Genomic DNA, 14811 nt, shown 5'->3' with positions numbered 1-14811 from the left:
TGCCAAAATAGTAAAAAAAATAACATTCTCTGCTCTCTATATATCTCTATCTCTATATCTATATCTATATCGCTATATATACCTATCTATAGTTCTTAAGAGAAAAACATGATTATATTTATGAAGATTTAAGTCTTAAAAGTGAAGGTTTTGAGAGAGACCTTTAAGAATAGTGCACTATAGAAGCCTCTATTAACTGAAGGAAGAATACTATCAGAAATGTGTTTTTCCCTCTAAGGTGAATAAATAGCTCCTATGTAATATGTTGCTTGCTAGCAAGACGATAGGTTCCAGAGGAAGTGATATTTTGAAGCATATACGTGGGACTTCTGCACAAGAAGCAATATTCACCAGGCTACTATTTTCCAGTTACTGTTGCTACATACCCCCCCCCCCCAAAAAAAAACTTAGTGTCCTAAAATAACCATTTTATTTGGCTCATAAATTCTGTCACAATACAAATGAAATTGTCCACAATTTCTGAGACCTCAGCTGGGAAAACTCAAGGCTGAGCGCTGGAATCACCTGGAGGCGCGTCTGGCAGTTGAAGCTGACTGTCAGCTCCGCCTGGAACTCTCAGCTGGCTCTCTGAGCTGGAATCGCTACATGTCCCTCTACACGTGGCCTGGGCTTCCTCACGGCATAGACAGCGCCGATGAGTCAAACTTCTTGCATGGTTTCTCAGAGCTCTCAGGCCAAGACTTCAGTTAATAGAGCAGAAGCTGCCTCATCTTTCACAGCCTCGCCTCAGAATCCATATAGCATCAATCACTTCGCCTGCACCTCAATAGTTATGAGCAAGTCAACAGCCAAATGTTGTTGCAGGCGTCATTGGAAAATGCAATCTGCCACAAGCACTAACAAGTTTTTGAGATTTTACCTTTTCACTGCCATTATATTTTGTATTTTAATTATATGAACAATACATTATATGTAAGATGTGAGGATCTCATCCTTTCCATTACAACGGAGCAGAAATTGCCTCACCGACTTCTGGAATTCAGTGTTAAAGAGAAAATACCTTAGGCCAGCCTGATATTTATTTCTCATTAAATATCCTTCTTATGTCACATGCTTATAGGATTCTTATCATGTTGAGGATTTTTTAATGCAAATGCCTGTAAACCACAGAAAAGGGTTGTGCTATAAAAATAATCCAAGTTCAAGTTCAGCGTAATGGTCAGAACCCACTAGCCCTAGGGCACTGGATGCTGTTGGCATAACACTTTCCTAATTACATTATTTTCCTTAGTATAAATGGACAAGAAACCCACATTCCTGGAAGCAGATGGACTTTATAGAATTATTCAGAGGAGCCACATGACTCTTAATGGCCTGGCCTACTTGTAGACTCCTGATTTAAAGAGGTAGCGAAATTGACACAGAAGACTTGAGCAAAATTATCTCACTCGTAGAAAATGTAGGTATTAGTCTTTAATTTCAAAAGCATGCTGTATTAGTTTTCTAGGACTGCCATAAGCAAGTACTACAAACTGGGTGTTTTAAACAATAGAAATGCATTGATACTTATTCCTGGAGGGCTGGTTCCTCGGCTGTGAGAGAGAATCTGTTTCATGCCACTCTCCCAGTTTCTGGTGGTTGGCTGGAAACTTTTTATATTTCTTAGTTTTTGCTTCAGCAACCCAATCTTTAACTTCATCTTCACATGGTATTCTCCCTGTGAGCACATCTGTCTCCAAGTTTCCCTTTTTTTTTAAGAATACAAGTAATATTCAATTAGAGGCCCACTCTACTATGGTGTGACATCACCCTAACTTAACTGATGACTTCTAGAATGACTCTGTTTCCAAATAAGATCACATGCTGAAGTATTGATGGTTAGAACTTCAAACATATGAATTTGTTGGGAGATAAAATTCAGCACATAGCACCTCTCGGGTCTTATTCTCTAAATGGGACTCTTTATAAGGTAGATATAATCTTGCAATGGCATTTTTTGTGGGAGCTCTCTAATCTTGAATTTGTTGTTAATCATCTTCACAGAAGCTCACATATTGTTCTCATTTTTATGTGAACTACATGTACACATTTCACTTTCTATGAAGTTTAAAAATATCTGCTAATAGAGGGGAGCAGTGTTGCACATTAAACCCAAAATCATGGCAATTAGAACTCACAATTTGGTTTTAGAATGCATTGTAGGTATTTTTTCCCAATAGAATTTCTTCATAATTCTGTCTTGCTTGGATGAACATTAAAATTAGCTTGGATTCCCTAAAATCATATCAACTGGTATTGGAATTTAGTGGAAATAATTGTATAAATTAGACAGGAATTCAACAGTGACTAGAAAATACATTTAGGTAATTGTGTTTTGATTCTATTCATAGTACTATGCTAACTTAAAAACAAAACTTAAAATAGCTTTTCATGCAAATTGAAAGATTGACAAAATTGAGACTTTTTAAGAGCCTATAATCTAAATACCCAAATAAAGTTCTCTTGTTTATGTAGCTTTAATAAATACATGTCATTTGTTAGGATTTGAAGGGCTTATAAATTTCTTCTTTGCTGACTGCCTACAATTTCCAAAACTCCCACAACTTTACCTACTTTATAATTTGGTCTATAACAGATTTTCTTGAAGAGAACAAAACATTTGGACCCTGGTAGACTAGCCACCAGGGCCGTGGTGTGTCTTCTTATCCGTATTATGTAGAAAGGATGCAACTTGAGAGAAAGAGTCGATGAGAATGAGTCACCTTTAAAATAATCCCTCTTAATGGAGGACATTACATTTAAGATATGTCTCATCTTCATCAACAGTCATTTGGAGATTAGACACTTCCAACGTACTTGAGAGTCTGAGTTGGGGACACTCGGTGAGAGATACAAACAAGATTTGGTAGTTACCCGCACTGTTGATTTAGCAGAAAAGTCATATTGTGCTCAATTGAACTAGCCAGCTTTCTTTTCTGCATTTACACTGTGGAGAACAGTACAGCAGTTATTGTTACAGCATTATTTCTTTTTCTTCATGTGTCTTTCAATTCTGACTCACATTTCTGAAACTGATGTTGGGGTGGGGGTTCAAGAGTAATACTCTAGCCCTAGCCAGTTTTACTCAGTGGTTAGTGTCAGTCCAAGGAATGAGGGGTCTTGGATTCGATTTTGGTCAAGGGTATGTACCTCAGTTGCAGGCTTGATCCCCAACCTTGATCAGGGCAAATGCTGGAGGTGACCAGTTGGTGTGTCTCTCTCACATTGATGTTTCTATCTGTCTCTACACCTCCCTTTCACTCTCTCTAAAAATCAATGGAAAAAATATTATTGGGTGAGGATTAACAACAACAAAAGAGTAATATTCTAATTTCCACTTTCTAGAGCAAAGAGGATACTAACTGATAAAGAATATATAAGTGAAGTGAGTCCTATGTTCTTTAAAAAAATCCAAACTCAAGTAATATACCCATTTATTTTCTCATAGCTACATGTTCTTATCGAATGTCAGTCTCATTTACCAGTATACGTTGTTTGCACAATATCTGACAAACAAAAAAATACCATAAATTGTCTGGCTTTCTGAATATCCCCATAAATTTTATATAAGGAAATTTCACTCTTCAAAAATTAAAAGTAAAATAGCTTTTCATGGACTCTACAGAGAATATCTGCTGGTATCAGGGATTGGGTTTAGGAAAAGAGAATTTGCCTCCATTGCAAAGAGATGGGTATAATAGCTAGTGATGCTTCAGATATGCTTAAACAGGATTGTGACACTTCTAACAAGGCATCCAAATCACTCACAAGTAGATACGAAAACATGGGTAATTTCTGTAGCTCAGTAAATGTGTTACTGAATTTACGTGTATTGCTTTCCCAATAACCTTCCTGTTATATCTGCCCAGGCCGATGAAAGATTGAACCAAATATGCACTATGTGTTAGAAAGTGAAGCTCACATCTCAAACAGTCAAATGTATTTTACTTCTGTAATTTAAAAGAAAGGCATCTTTGCTATTAATAAATAGTCTAAACAATTCAGGTTTAATCATTAAGATAAACTTAAAGTTTTTCATTACATATACCTCAAAAAATGTCTCTCTCTCTCTCTTTCTCTCTCTCTCTCTTCTCTCTTCTCTCTCTCTCTCTCCCTGTCACTTACTCTCTTTCTCTCATATTGCTCACACTTATTGAGTCTCTCTTATGTTTTGATCTGGGGGTACTATGAGACTCTCACCTAAAAACTTTAGCATATCACAAAGAGATGTTAGTCACTTACCAAGTGAAAAAGAATAAAGAAAACTCACTTGTCATTTGCTTAGTTTCAACAGTCAAAAAGTCAAAATTACTCCTTTGATTCTTTTGAGAACTAAGTTTTACTACTAATATAATGACAAAACAAAAATATTACATATTAAAGAGTTATTCATTTCAATGCTCTCAAATAAACCCAAGTGGGTAATTGGATTATTACAGTAATATGTATGCAAAATGCCTGACTATTGTTTAGAGTCCACCAGCAATATTTTAATAATTGGTCATTTGAAGCAAAGTTAAAAGAAAACTAAAACACATTTTTTAAAAACTTTTCCTTTTGTGTGAATTCAAAGACAGTAACTTCGATTGCAGTTTTTCATATGTTTTGTTTATTTTACCTTCTGGTAATGAAGAAACCATTGATTGCCACTTTGGGGAGTGCAAAATAAACTTAGATTTTATACCTGTATAGTTCTGTTACAAGAAATTAGAAACTATTCTCCTATTCATTTTTTTGTCATTCGTCAATACCTGGAAAGTAATTGAGCTTGATTTTTACATAGTATGAGAATGTTTGTTTTTACTAATTCTTCAGCCCTAAGTATGCTAAACCCTTCCTATGTGAAATGCAACATTCATCCTTCTAAGAAAAAAGTAAGAAGACATTTCTTATTTACTGTATTGGCAATTTACTTCTATCTATTTAAATCAAACAGCATTGATGACATGAAATATACTAAATAGAGGTCATTTGTGTTTCCAGATTCCAGTTTGATCTTAAAGTACTGTGATCTGCTATGAAACCAACTGTATCAGAGAATTGAGTGCATTTGTTGTTTTGGCATCTTGGAGACTAACAGCTTATTATTGGTAGCATGTTTTGCTCAACATTCCAGCAAGCTTTAAGCAGAAGTAGTGATTATAAGTGGTCCGTCTAAATAATTTAGTGAAAACCAGAATGCTGGGAGTTTGTTTCTTGACCAAAAAAGAAGGCTTTTTAAATGATAAAAATATATTAAAATGATATCTTATAGAATTTTGTCTCACTCTGTTCTTTTTATTAAAAAAATAAGGACTGTGATCTGATAAAAATGAATCATCATTTACTATTTGGAAAATTTACAGCTTAATGGGACCCAGTCCTGACGTAGTTTTAAAGGTAAACCTTGAATTGCTCATTATTTTTTTGGTAGACTTGGATAATGATTCATTTGGTGACTCATTTGTAAATATGTTGATTGTTTTTTCCTGATTTCCAGCCTTTATGTGTGCAATTTCTTCTACCTGAAGTGAACTTCTTATCTCATCTTCATCTGAATAACTTAAACTGAAATTAATCATTCACTATTCTATGCTGGGCTTTCATAGAAGTGGGATTTCTGGTGTTGTTTTATTATTATTATTTTAAATATATTTTTATTGATTTCAGAGAGGAAGAGAGAGATAGAAACATCAATGATGAGAGAGTATCATTGATTGGCTGCCTCCTGCACGCCTCCCACTGGGGATCGAGCCTGCCACCCTAGTATGTGCCTTGACTGGAATTGAACCTGGGACCTTCCAGTCCGCAGTCCAACACTCTATCCACTGAGCCAAACCAGCTAGGGCTATTATTATTATTTTAATGTTTAGTGCCTGTATTAAAACCTGTCTTTTTTTTTTTCCTTTAAGTTATATCAGTAGACTTTCTAAGATAAGCAATAAGATAGAGAAGTTATACAGGATGCCTGCTACCTGTGTCTCATGGGAGCTTCGGGAAAGATGAGGAATGATCACCTTCTTCTAATTCTCATCCTCACAGGCTCAGAGAGCTCATTTTACTAAGCAAACCAAGCGCATTAATTTACATAAAAACATATTTTTCACTGTATCACTCTACCCAACATATGGAATATTTACCTGGGAAACTCAAATTATAATTTGAAGCTTGATAAGCACGGCTATTTTAAGCTCATCATGGCCTGGTGAATTAATCTTCACAACAAGGATGAACATGTCAATGAAACTGCACTACACTCCAACCTAATGGATCAAGCTTTCCAGTCCCATGGGAGGTGTTTAAATGGGCACTATCAATATTTATCTCTGTCACTCTGGTTTATCTATTTATTTTGGTGAACAAGCTACATTATTATTGTCTTGAATCATGTAACTTGGTAGTTTCTTATTTTAATTCATTGGGTCATTCACTCTTTCCAAATTTTAAAACCATGTTTATAAATGACTACTGAAAATATCCGTGGCAGGTAACCAAACAATGTCTTTTTCACGTCAATGTTCCTCTTTCTCTCTTTCCCTCTCCCCTCTCCCTTCCCTCCACTCTCTAAAAATCAATGGAAATGGAAAAAATATCCCTGGGTGGAGACAAGCAGAACTCTCTAAAGAAGGACCCCAGGGATGCATCTTGAGCAGTCTAACAAAAAGCTGTCTGGAACTATGGGCTCCCTTTATCCCCAGAGCCTTCATTTAACCCAAAATTCCCATGGGACTCAGATCCTAGAAATCTGATATTTTGCAACTCTCCCTTGAATAGTTGGCACCTAGGATCTGGCTACTTAGCTCCTGCCCCCCAAATACTTACCCCCCCCCCATAAAGTTGCTCTCAACTTTGCACAAGCATAAAGAGCCTCAGGAGGTCACACCATCTCCACTGGAATTCAGCCATATGTAGTATTCAACTGCACTCTAGTCCAAGCATGGCTCTTCATAGGATACGGAGAGAAAGAGCACCCATACACCTGCTTTTACGTGAGGCTGTTCCAGATATTGCTTGCTGGTGTTCACCTAAGCTCATTGCAAGACAATATGCTCTATAATGGGTTATCTGACCCTTAACACACCTCAACTCCAGCAAAAATCTGCTCCTCATTCTATTTTTCCTATCTCTGAATAGACTATTATGCATTCAGTTTGAAAGCCCAAAAGTAATTTTAGACCTTAACTTTTGCTGCTCCTTCACCTCTAACTTCTGATAACTAAATCCTGAATATTCAACTTGTCAAAGGTATTTAACATTTATCCTCTTTTCTATACTTCCATTGCCTCTATCTTTGCTCAGACCCTCATTATCTTTCATTATTTCACCATGAGCAATCCTGGCTCCCTGTCTTAACCTTGTCAAATTTACTTTCCATATTAATACCAGAATAATCGTCCTAGAGTTTAAATAGTACTACATTTTTTGCTGCTTAGAGACCCTCAATGATTCCCTATTGATAATGTTAAAAAATCTAGTCCTTTATCAAGACTTGCAGAGTCCATCCTTAAATGCCATCTGTTCACAAGTCTTACTACTCTCCCACTGGAACCCTGAATTTCAGCTATACCAACCTATTGAAGCTTCCTAAGCACATGATGTTTCAAACTTATATGCTCTTCCATTTTGTAGAAATATCATTCTCCCTTCTGAAGGCAAATCATATAGAAAAATTTATTCTCATCCAAATTTGCTGAAGCCATTGTGGTGAAAGCAGAACTAAAGGTTTGGCAGATCCACAACTCCACACACACGCATACCCACCCACCCCTTACCTCTCCAACCTCTGTCTACAGACACACCACAAAACTGAGAAGTTAGGTGAAGAAAGAAATCCTGGATGAAATCTATTGAACCCTGGAACCAATTAATACCTGAAATTACCATTAGACTTTTTAGTTATATAAACCAATAAACTATTTTTAACATTTAAAATGAATTAAAATTGATTTCTGTTAGTTGTAAAATGAGTTTTAATTAATATGAAAAGCCTTCATAGAAATAATTTGTGAGTGAATGTGGAAATAATAAGTTGATTGTTAAAAATTGTGTAAAATAATAAAAACTGAGCAAAACTCATGAATCATGCATCACTCAATTACAATATAATATTACTATAGAATATAAAAATAGTATCATTTTAAGGCGTATTATTAATGGTAAACCTCATTTTTTTTTGTGAGTTCTACTAATGCTGTTCATTTTGAAAATTCTAACAGAAACAAATCATAAGATGTTTCCAGAGAATCTGAAAGATGTTAGCAAACAGTTAACTGGTGGCTCAGCATTGGGCGCTGGCATTGTAAGCAGGAGAGCCCAGTTTGCATTGGGTAGATAGGCAAAGGAGATCAAGATCTTTAACTGCTGTTCTTCTCATTTAGGAACATCTAGTGGAATTCAGTTGTTGACCTCCCTGCATAAAGCACAGCACTTCTTAACAAGCTGGGAGATTCTTAATCTCTTCATCAAATCCCTAGATAGGCATCATTTAGATTAATGCTTCCACTGGTTACTGGCCAAGGGCTGTGTGCAATGCAAACATGCTTCCCTGAGGATCAAAGACCAATGGGAATAGTATCATTAGAAGAGAAGAAACAGAAATAAGTCTGGCTACTGCTTTTGGGTTGTGTCCTATTCCTCTCCATGAAACCACCATAACTTCTAACAGCCCCTCTGCTCAGAGATTTTTTTTTTTTTTTTTTTTTTTAGGAAAAAAGCAAGGTAATTCACTAAGAGGAGAATTCCATAGACTAGACAGGTTGGATCCTGGAACAGTGAAGCAATCCAATCAAGTGATGGCATGACATAGTCTCTCTGAGGCATTCCAGTGCATGAAAACTCTCAGTAGGAGTGAAAAAGTGCAGACCTGCTCCACCTCATGGGCTAAGCTGTAAGAACCTACCAAATGCTAACTCACCCGATATTATCACCAGTGGAATTCTTGGTCTGCTAGCATCTGCTATTATGTTTTGACAGGCTTGCTAGGTTATTATGAACCAAGAGATAAAGAACTAGCATCCAACGATATTCTCTTTTGCATTTCAAATCCAATCTATCTAGAAGCAGAAGGGCAAATCCAGGATATCTCATAATGCTTTGAATCTCTTCAGTTCTGTTATTCTACTATTCAGAAGCTCTATCATAGCCATGATATGATAGATGTTTTAATATGTGAGACATGGAACACCATAAGGAAAAGATGAAGAATATACAAAGGCAATTTGTCAAGAATCTTTCACTTAAGTCATCTTTGGTAGCTACCATGTGGCACCCTGACTCATAATACTGTGAGCTTTTAGTGAATCTGAATATTCTACTATGCATCCACACCATGCAATTTCCACCTGTAGCCTTACCTTTGCTCGCTCTGAGGCCTTGGCTCTGAAAGCTTTCTCCACTTTTGTTCATCTAGCTATCTTTTATTCACCTTTAAGACTCAGCTGAGGTGTCATAACTGTATCTCCGAGTTAAGCAAAGAGTGTTTCCTCTCTGATCCTATAAACCACTCAGTGCCAAACCTTCTTATAAATAAGAATCACTTGTTAAAGATGGAGACTCTACCTGTATCAATGGTTAAAAATACTTATAAAAGTTTGTATTTTTAACAAAGTCCTCAGATAATTTTAAAGCACAGTTTCAGACTTCTGACAAGGTATTCTGCCCAAGATAATCTCAAAAATATGAAGAAGAGACCCTGTGCCTAACTCTCCTAACAATATTCATATTATATCAGAACTGTCTACATAGGTAGTGATCTCTTTCTGAAGACCACAGTTGCTTTGAGAATAGAGATCACATGCCACTCATCTTTGTACCATTAGCACCTAACTCAGGGTCTAACATAGAGTAGGTGTCTGATAAGTGTTTGGTGATCAGAACTGAATTCTAAAATACGATTATTAGCCTGCCTTTTATGAGAATAATTTTTGGTATTTTTGAAAGTAAAAACAACTCCAACTTACAGACTTCATCTAAGTTATAACATACAAAAGGGCAACTGATTATGGAGAATCTATGTTCTAGATACTCTGATGCATTCTCCGTACATTTACATACTTGATTATATTGGAAAAAATCTTTTGACGGTATAATTATTACCTCCATTTAAAGGCGGAATAATTGAGATTTAGCAAGGTTAACTTACTTAAGGAGCATCACATAGCTATTAAGCCACTTTTATAGATGCCAAAGGTCAAGGCCATTAATGATCTCTTTCTCAGCATCCTTTATTATATGCCCCTCATTGACTCTACAACTGAATGTTTCAGCACCCTAACACTCAATCTTTTAATCTCTTCTCTCTTTCAGCAACATGCTTGCTCTGATGAAAACTCTGTTCCTTTGACTTTATATATTGTTTATTTGTTGTGAATTCTCTCACTTGAATTATTTCAATACCTCTAAGTGATGCCAAACTTCTATCCTTGCTCTCCTCTAAACTATTCTCATTACAAAACCCAGAGTGATCCTTTCAAAATCTAATCAGGTCATGTCATTCATCAGTTCATTTTCTTCCAATGGTTTCCTATCAAGCTAAGAGTTAGAGCCAAATCCTTCACCTGGACTACAAAGCCCCACACAACCTGGTTCCCAGTAGAGCTGTGACCCTATCCTGCTGCTCTCCTCACACTCACTTCTCTCCAGCCACATTGACCACATCACCCTTGGAACACCACTCCCTCAGAGCCTTTGCATTTGGTCTTGCCTCTGCATGAAGTATTTGTTCCCAAGATATTTGCTTGACTCACTCCCCTATCTCCTTCAGTATTGTTTAACATCACTCACTTCGTGAGACCTGTGACCATCCTATTTTAATCCTACCTATTTAGTCCCATACTCTCCACTCCTTTAGCCTAATTTTATTTTCCACATACTATCGATCATAATTTGTCCTATTTATGTTTTAGCTCTGCCAGTAGAATATAAGCTCCATGTGATCATATCCCATACTCTCCACTCCTTTAGCCTAATTTTATTTTCCGCATAGTATCGATCATAATTTGTCCTATTTATCTCTGCCAGTAGAATATAAGCTCCATGTGATCATACAGTTTTGTCTTTTTTATTCATTGAAGTAGCCCAAGTGCCTAAAACAGTGTCTAGTATAGAGGAGGTGCTCACAGACAGTTTTGAATACATTACACAAATGGAGAGACTGCATCTTAATTATCTTGGTATAGTCTGCAGCATCTAAAACAGTATCTGGAGCATATCATTCAACTTAAAATATTCTTGAATCTGTAAATGAATAAATAAGTGAATAGTAATTCAACGATCTTTTCTGGGCCATGAAGTCTACATTTTTTCCTAATCACTTACTATGTGTGCATAACATACAAACTTTGCAAGTAACCTTAATTAACTTTAGTGTATACAATTTTACTCTTACTACTATACTTGTCATGCTCTGAAGAAAGTGTATGAGCCAGCAAGTAACTGGGACATTGCCTCGTCATGGTAATAGACTGTAGACCACAAACATGTTGCCATGGACCAATGTTGTTTAAGTTTCTATGAGATTCTGTGCTTCTCTGTTCATCTTAATTGTGCCTTATTTGCAGTGCAATTGCACATAGACTGTAGACCACAAACATGTTGCCATGGACCAATATTGTTTAAGTTTCTCTGATCATCTTAATTGTGCCTTATTTGCAGTGCAATTGCACACACATCAAAATGGCTAAAACACCAGCAGATTCTGCTTGAGCAATGTGCTAACAATCATTGTTCAATAAATCAGCAGCCTCTGCTTATGTGTAAAGATCCTAAGTTTAGAGCCACATGGATGTAAGTTGGAATCCTGGCTTGCCCAACCCAAGTACTCAAGACTACACCTTGGCCTACCTGCTGAGCATAATTTTTAACAGTAAAATGTGGATAATATACTACCTAATTAGTACACATCTAAAAATTTCCATAAGAAGGCTAATATGCAATTGATTTCCAAAAGTGTTTTTGCATTTTTATTTTCTTCATTTCAATTTTGTTACCCTTATTTGTTTTTTGTTTGTTTGTTTCATTTCTGCTCTTGGAAATACACATCTAAAAATTGCCAAAAGTAATGTACATAAGAAGGCTAATATGCAATTGATTTCCAAAAGTGTTTTTGCATTTTTATTTTCTTCATTTCAATTTCGTTACCCTTATTTGTTTTTTGTTTGTTTGTTTGTTTCATTTCTGCTCTTAGAAATGTAAATTATTTTAATCTTTAGAATTAAAGACTAAATAGAGAGCATTTACTAGGTAAGAAAAAATCATCCTCAGAGAACTTAAAAGAGCTTGAATTGGGGAGTCACTACCTGTGAGGTCAGCAGACTCACCCTCTTCCAGGGGCTCAACTTTCAAGTCTCAGAGGTGCCAAAAGGAAGTGTTGTCCAGCCATCTGTATGGCCCTGCTCTCTTGCTGAAATGAAAGGGGCAGCCATATCCTTAAAAGTTCATCAGTTCTCTGTGTGTGTTTTTAAAAAATATATATTTTATTGATTTTTTACAGAGAGGAAGGGAGAGGCATAGAGAGTTAGAAACATCGACAAGCTGCCTCCTGCACACCCCCTACTGGGGATGTGCCCGCAACCAAGGTACATGCCCTTGACCGGAATCGAACCTGTGACCTTTCAGTCTGCAGGCCAACACTCTACCCACTGAGCCAAACCGGTTAGGGCATGTGTGTGTTTTTTTAAAGAAACATAGAAAGAAGCATATCAAGCTTTCTCTAAGAATGGACTTTGCCCTAGGGGAATGGGTTTCTAAGTAGCTGGACTGTAAATATTTCCTGAGTAAATGAATGAATAAATAAATGTATGAGTTAATTAATATTGTCTCTGATGCTGATGAGTGGCTCTGTGGTTTTTCTTTTGCAAAAGCCACTTAGCCTAGAAAAGAGGGATAGAGAGGCAGCTCTTCAAAATGTTCAGGGTGTGACGCGTTTCCTAAGCTTGGCACTCAAACTGAGAGACTATGTCACTGTTTTGCTACTTGTTGCCATAGTAACCATGGGTATGGCCATAATAGCCAAAACTAATGTCAACATTTTTTACCATTATTTTCTGGTTGATTTTTCCCCCCCATTAATCTCAAAACCAAGGAAAGCCACTCTTCTTTTTTCTTATCATTCTAACATATATTTGTTTGTACATTTTGGCTGAAATCATGACTGCTGCAATTAATGAGAGATTGTATTAATGTGTATGAAAAAGAAGAGTCCTGAAATTCACATCCTTTATGAAAAGTGTGGGTTTTAGATCTCTTAGCACAATCTTTCCTGGCTTAGACTATCTCTTTCAAAAATTGAAACAAGTGCATGGGTATTCCTCCATTGAACTCTAGCCAGTAGTAAAGTGAATTGAAACTTTCTTCCTTAAGATTTGGTGTCTCCCTGCTAAGCACACTTTAATCCATGTAATTTCACATAAAATATAAGAAATCCACAATATCAGTTAGTATAATTCAAATTCCCTTATATTTCTCCTAAAGGATTTCATTACTAAAGGCCCAAAAATGGGACATTAATTTGTAGGCCTACTGGTAGGACATTTTCAACACTGACTCAAGAAAAGAACAATCATGATACTTTAACACTTTTTTCTCAGTTCCTGGTGTTGATTTCCAAACTTTATCAAACATACCAGTTTCCTGATTTACAATTTATTGGCAACAATAGTACCCACCTCAGGGGTTGTTCCTAGAAGGAAGTAAATTAGTGTACATAAAATGATTTGAAATGTTAATAATTATATTTATCATTATTAAGCCAAATTATGTTATTTTAGTTTTTAATATATTTTCCCTATTCCACGTAGGAAAAAAAGCAGTTTATCATCATTTCTGACCTAAATCTTCAATCCAACACATGACAAAACTGCTTTTTCCTGAACTTTTTTTTTTCTTCATTTTCTAGCTGCTTGTAAAAGGTTCAAGCAAGCAAGGTTAGGGAGGAAGAGGGTAATAAAAGTGGAAGGACTGAAACTATATTAAAGATCTGAACATATTAATATTACATTATAAGCTTGCAGAGAGCATGGGGTATATCTTCCATATATTTTACTGTTCACAGCATGTAGAGTTTGCCTTGTGAAGAAAATTGAATGAAAAAGAGAATAAATAAATGAATGAGAGCTTCAAGGTGACCTTAAGGCCTTGCAACATAGGAACATCTATAAATTGAATTTATTTAGGTTTTCCTTGTCTTCCACAGTTATAATGTCTATCAGAAATGGTTATATTCACATCCCAGACTTGTAAAGATAAAGTCATAGAAGGGGGTTGAGAATATACAAGTTATAATGTCTATCAGAAATGGTTATATTCACATCCAAGACTTATAAAGTCATAGAAGGGGGTTGAGAATATACGAGAATCAGAAATTCTCTGGTAAATTCTATGAAAGATTATAATTGGAGTCTTATACTTTCAAAATTTAAACCTCAGAACCTTTGAAATAAAACTAAAATAAGCATTGCTTGACAGCAAGACTCAGTAGAATTTTAAATTTAGATCTTCTTAAATTTTAGAAGCATAATTTAATTTATGGACATCAAATTTTTATAATTCTTAATTATACTCACTTATAAGATCACTTATTATTAAGTAAGATTTGTTTGAACATATAAATAAATATCTGTGGAATTTCCAAAGATCTTTTATTTAAAAAAAAAGAGAAAGAAATAGACATTCTAAACTGTCTTAGGGCTTCAGGCTATGCTGTGAGAGTTCCAGTCCAGTGACTTAGTTGCTGATAATATGCATTTTGGTGCCACCTGCTGGGATTATGTGAGACATGACAGAAATATATAAGACCAAAGCACTTATTAATTCAAACACCAACTAGTTATCCAG

This window comes from Myotis brandtii, unplaced genomic scaffold (genome assembly GCF_000412655.1).
Source record: "Myotis brandtii unplaced genomic scaffold, ASM41265v1 scaffold453, whole genome shotgun sequence".
In the NCBI taxonomy this organism is placed as follows: Eukaryota; Metazoa; Chordata; class Mammalia; order Chiroptera; family Vespertilionidae; genus Myotis; species Myotis brandtii.
This window is presented reverse-complemented; position numbering follows the sequence as displayed.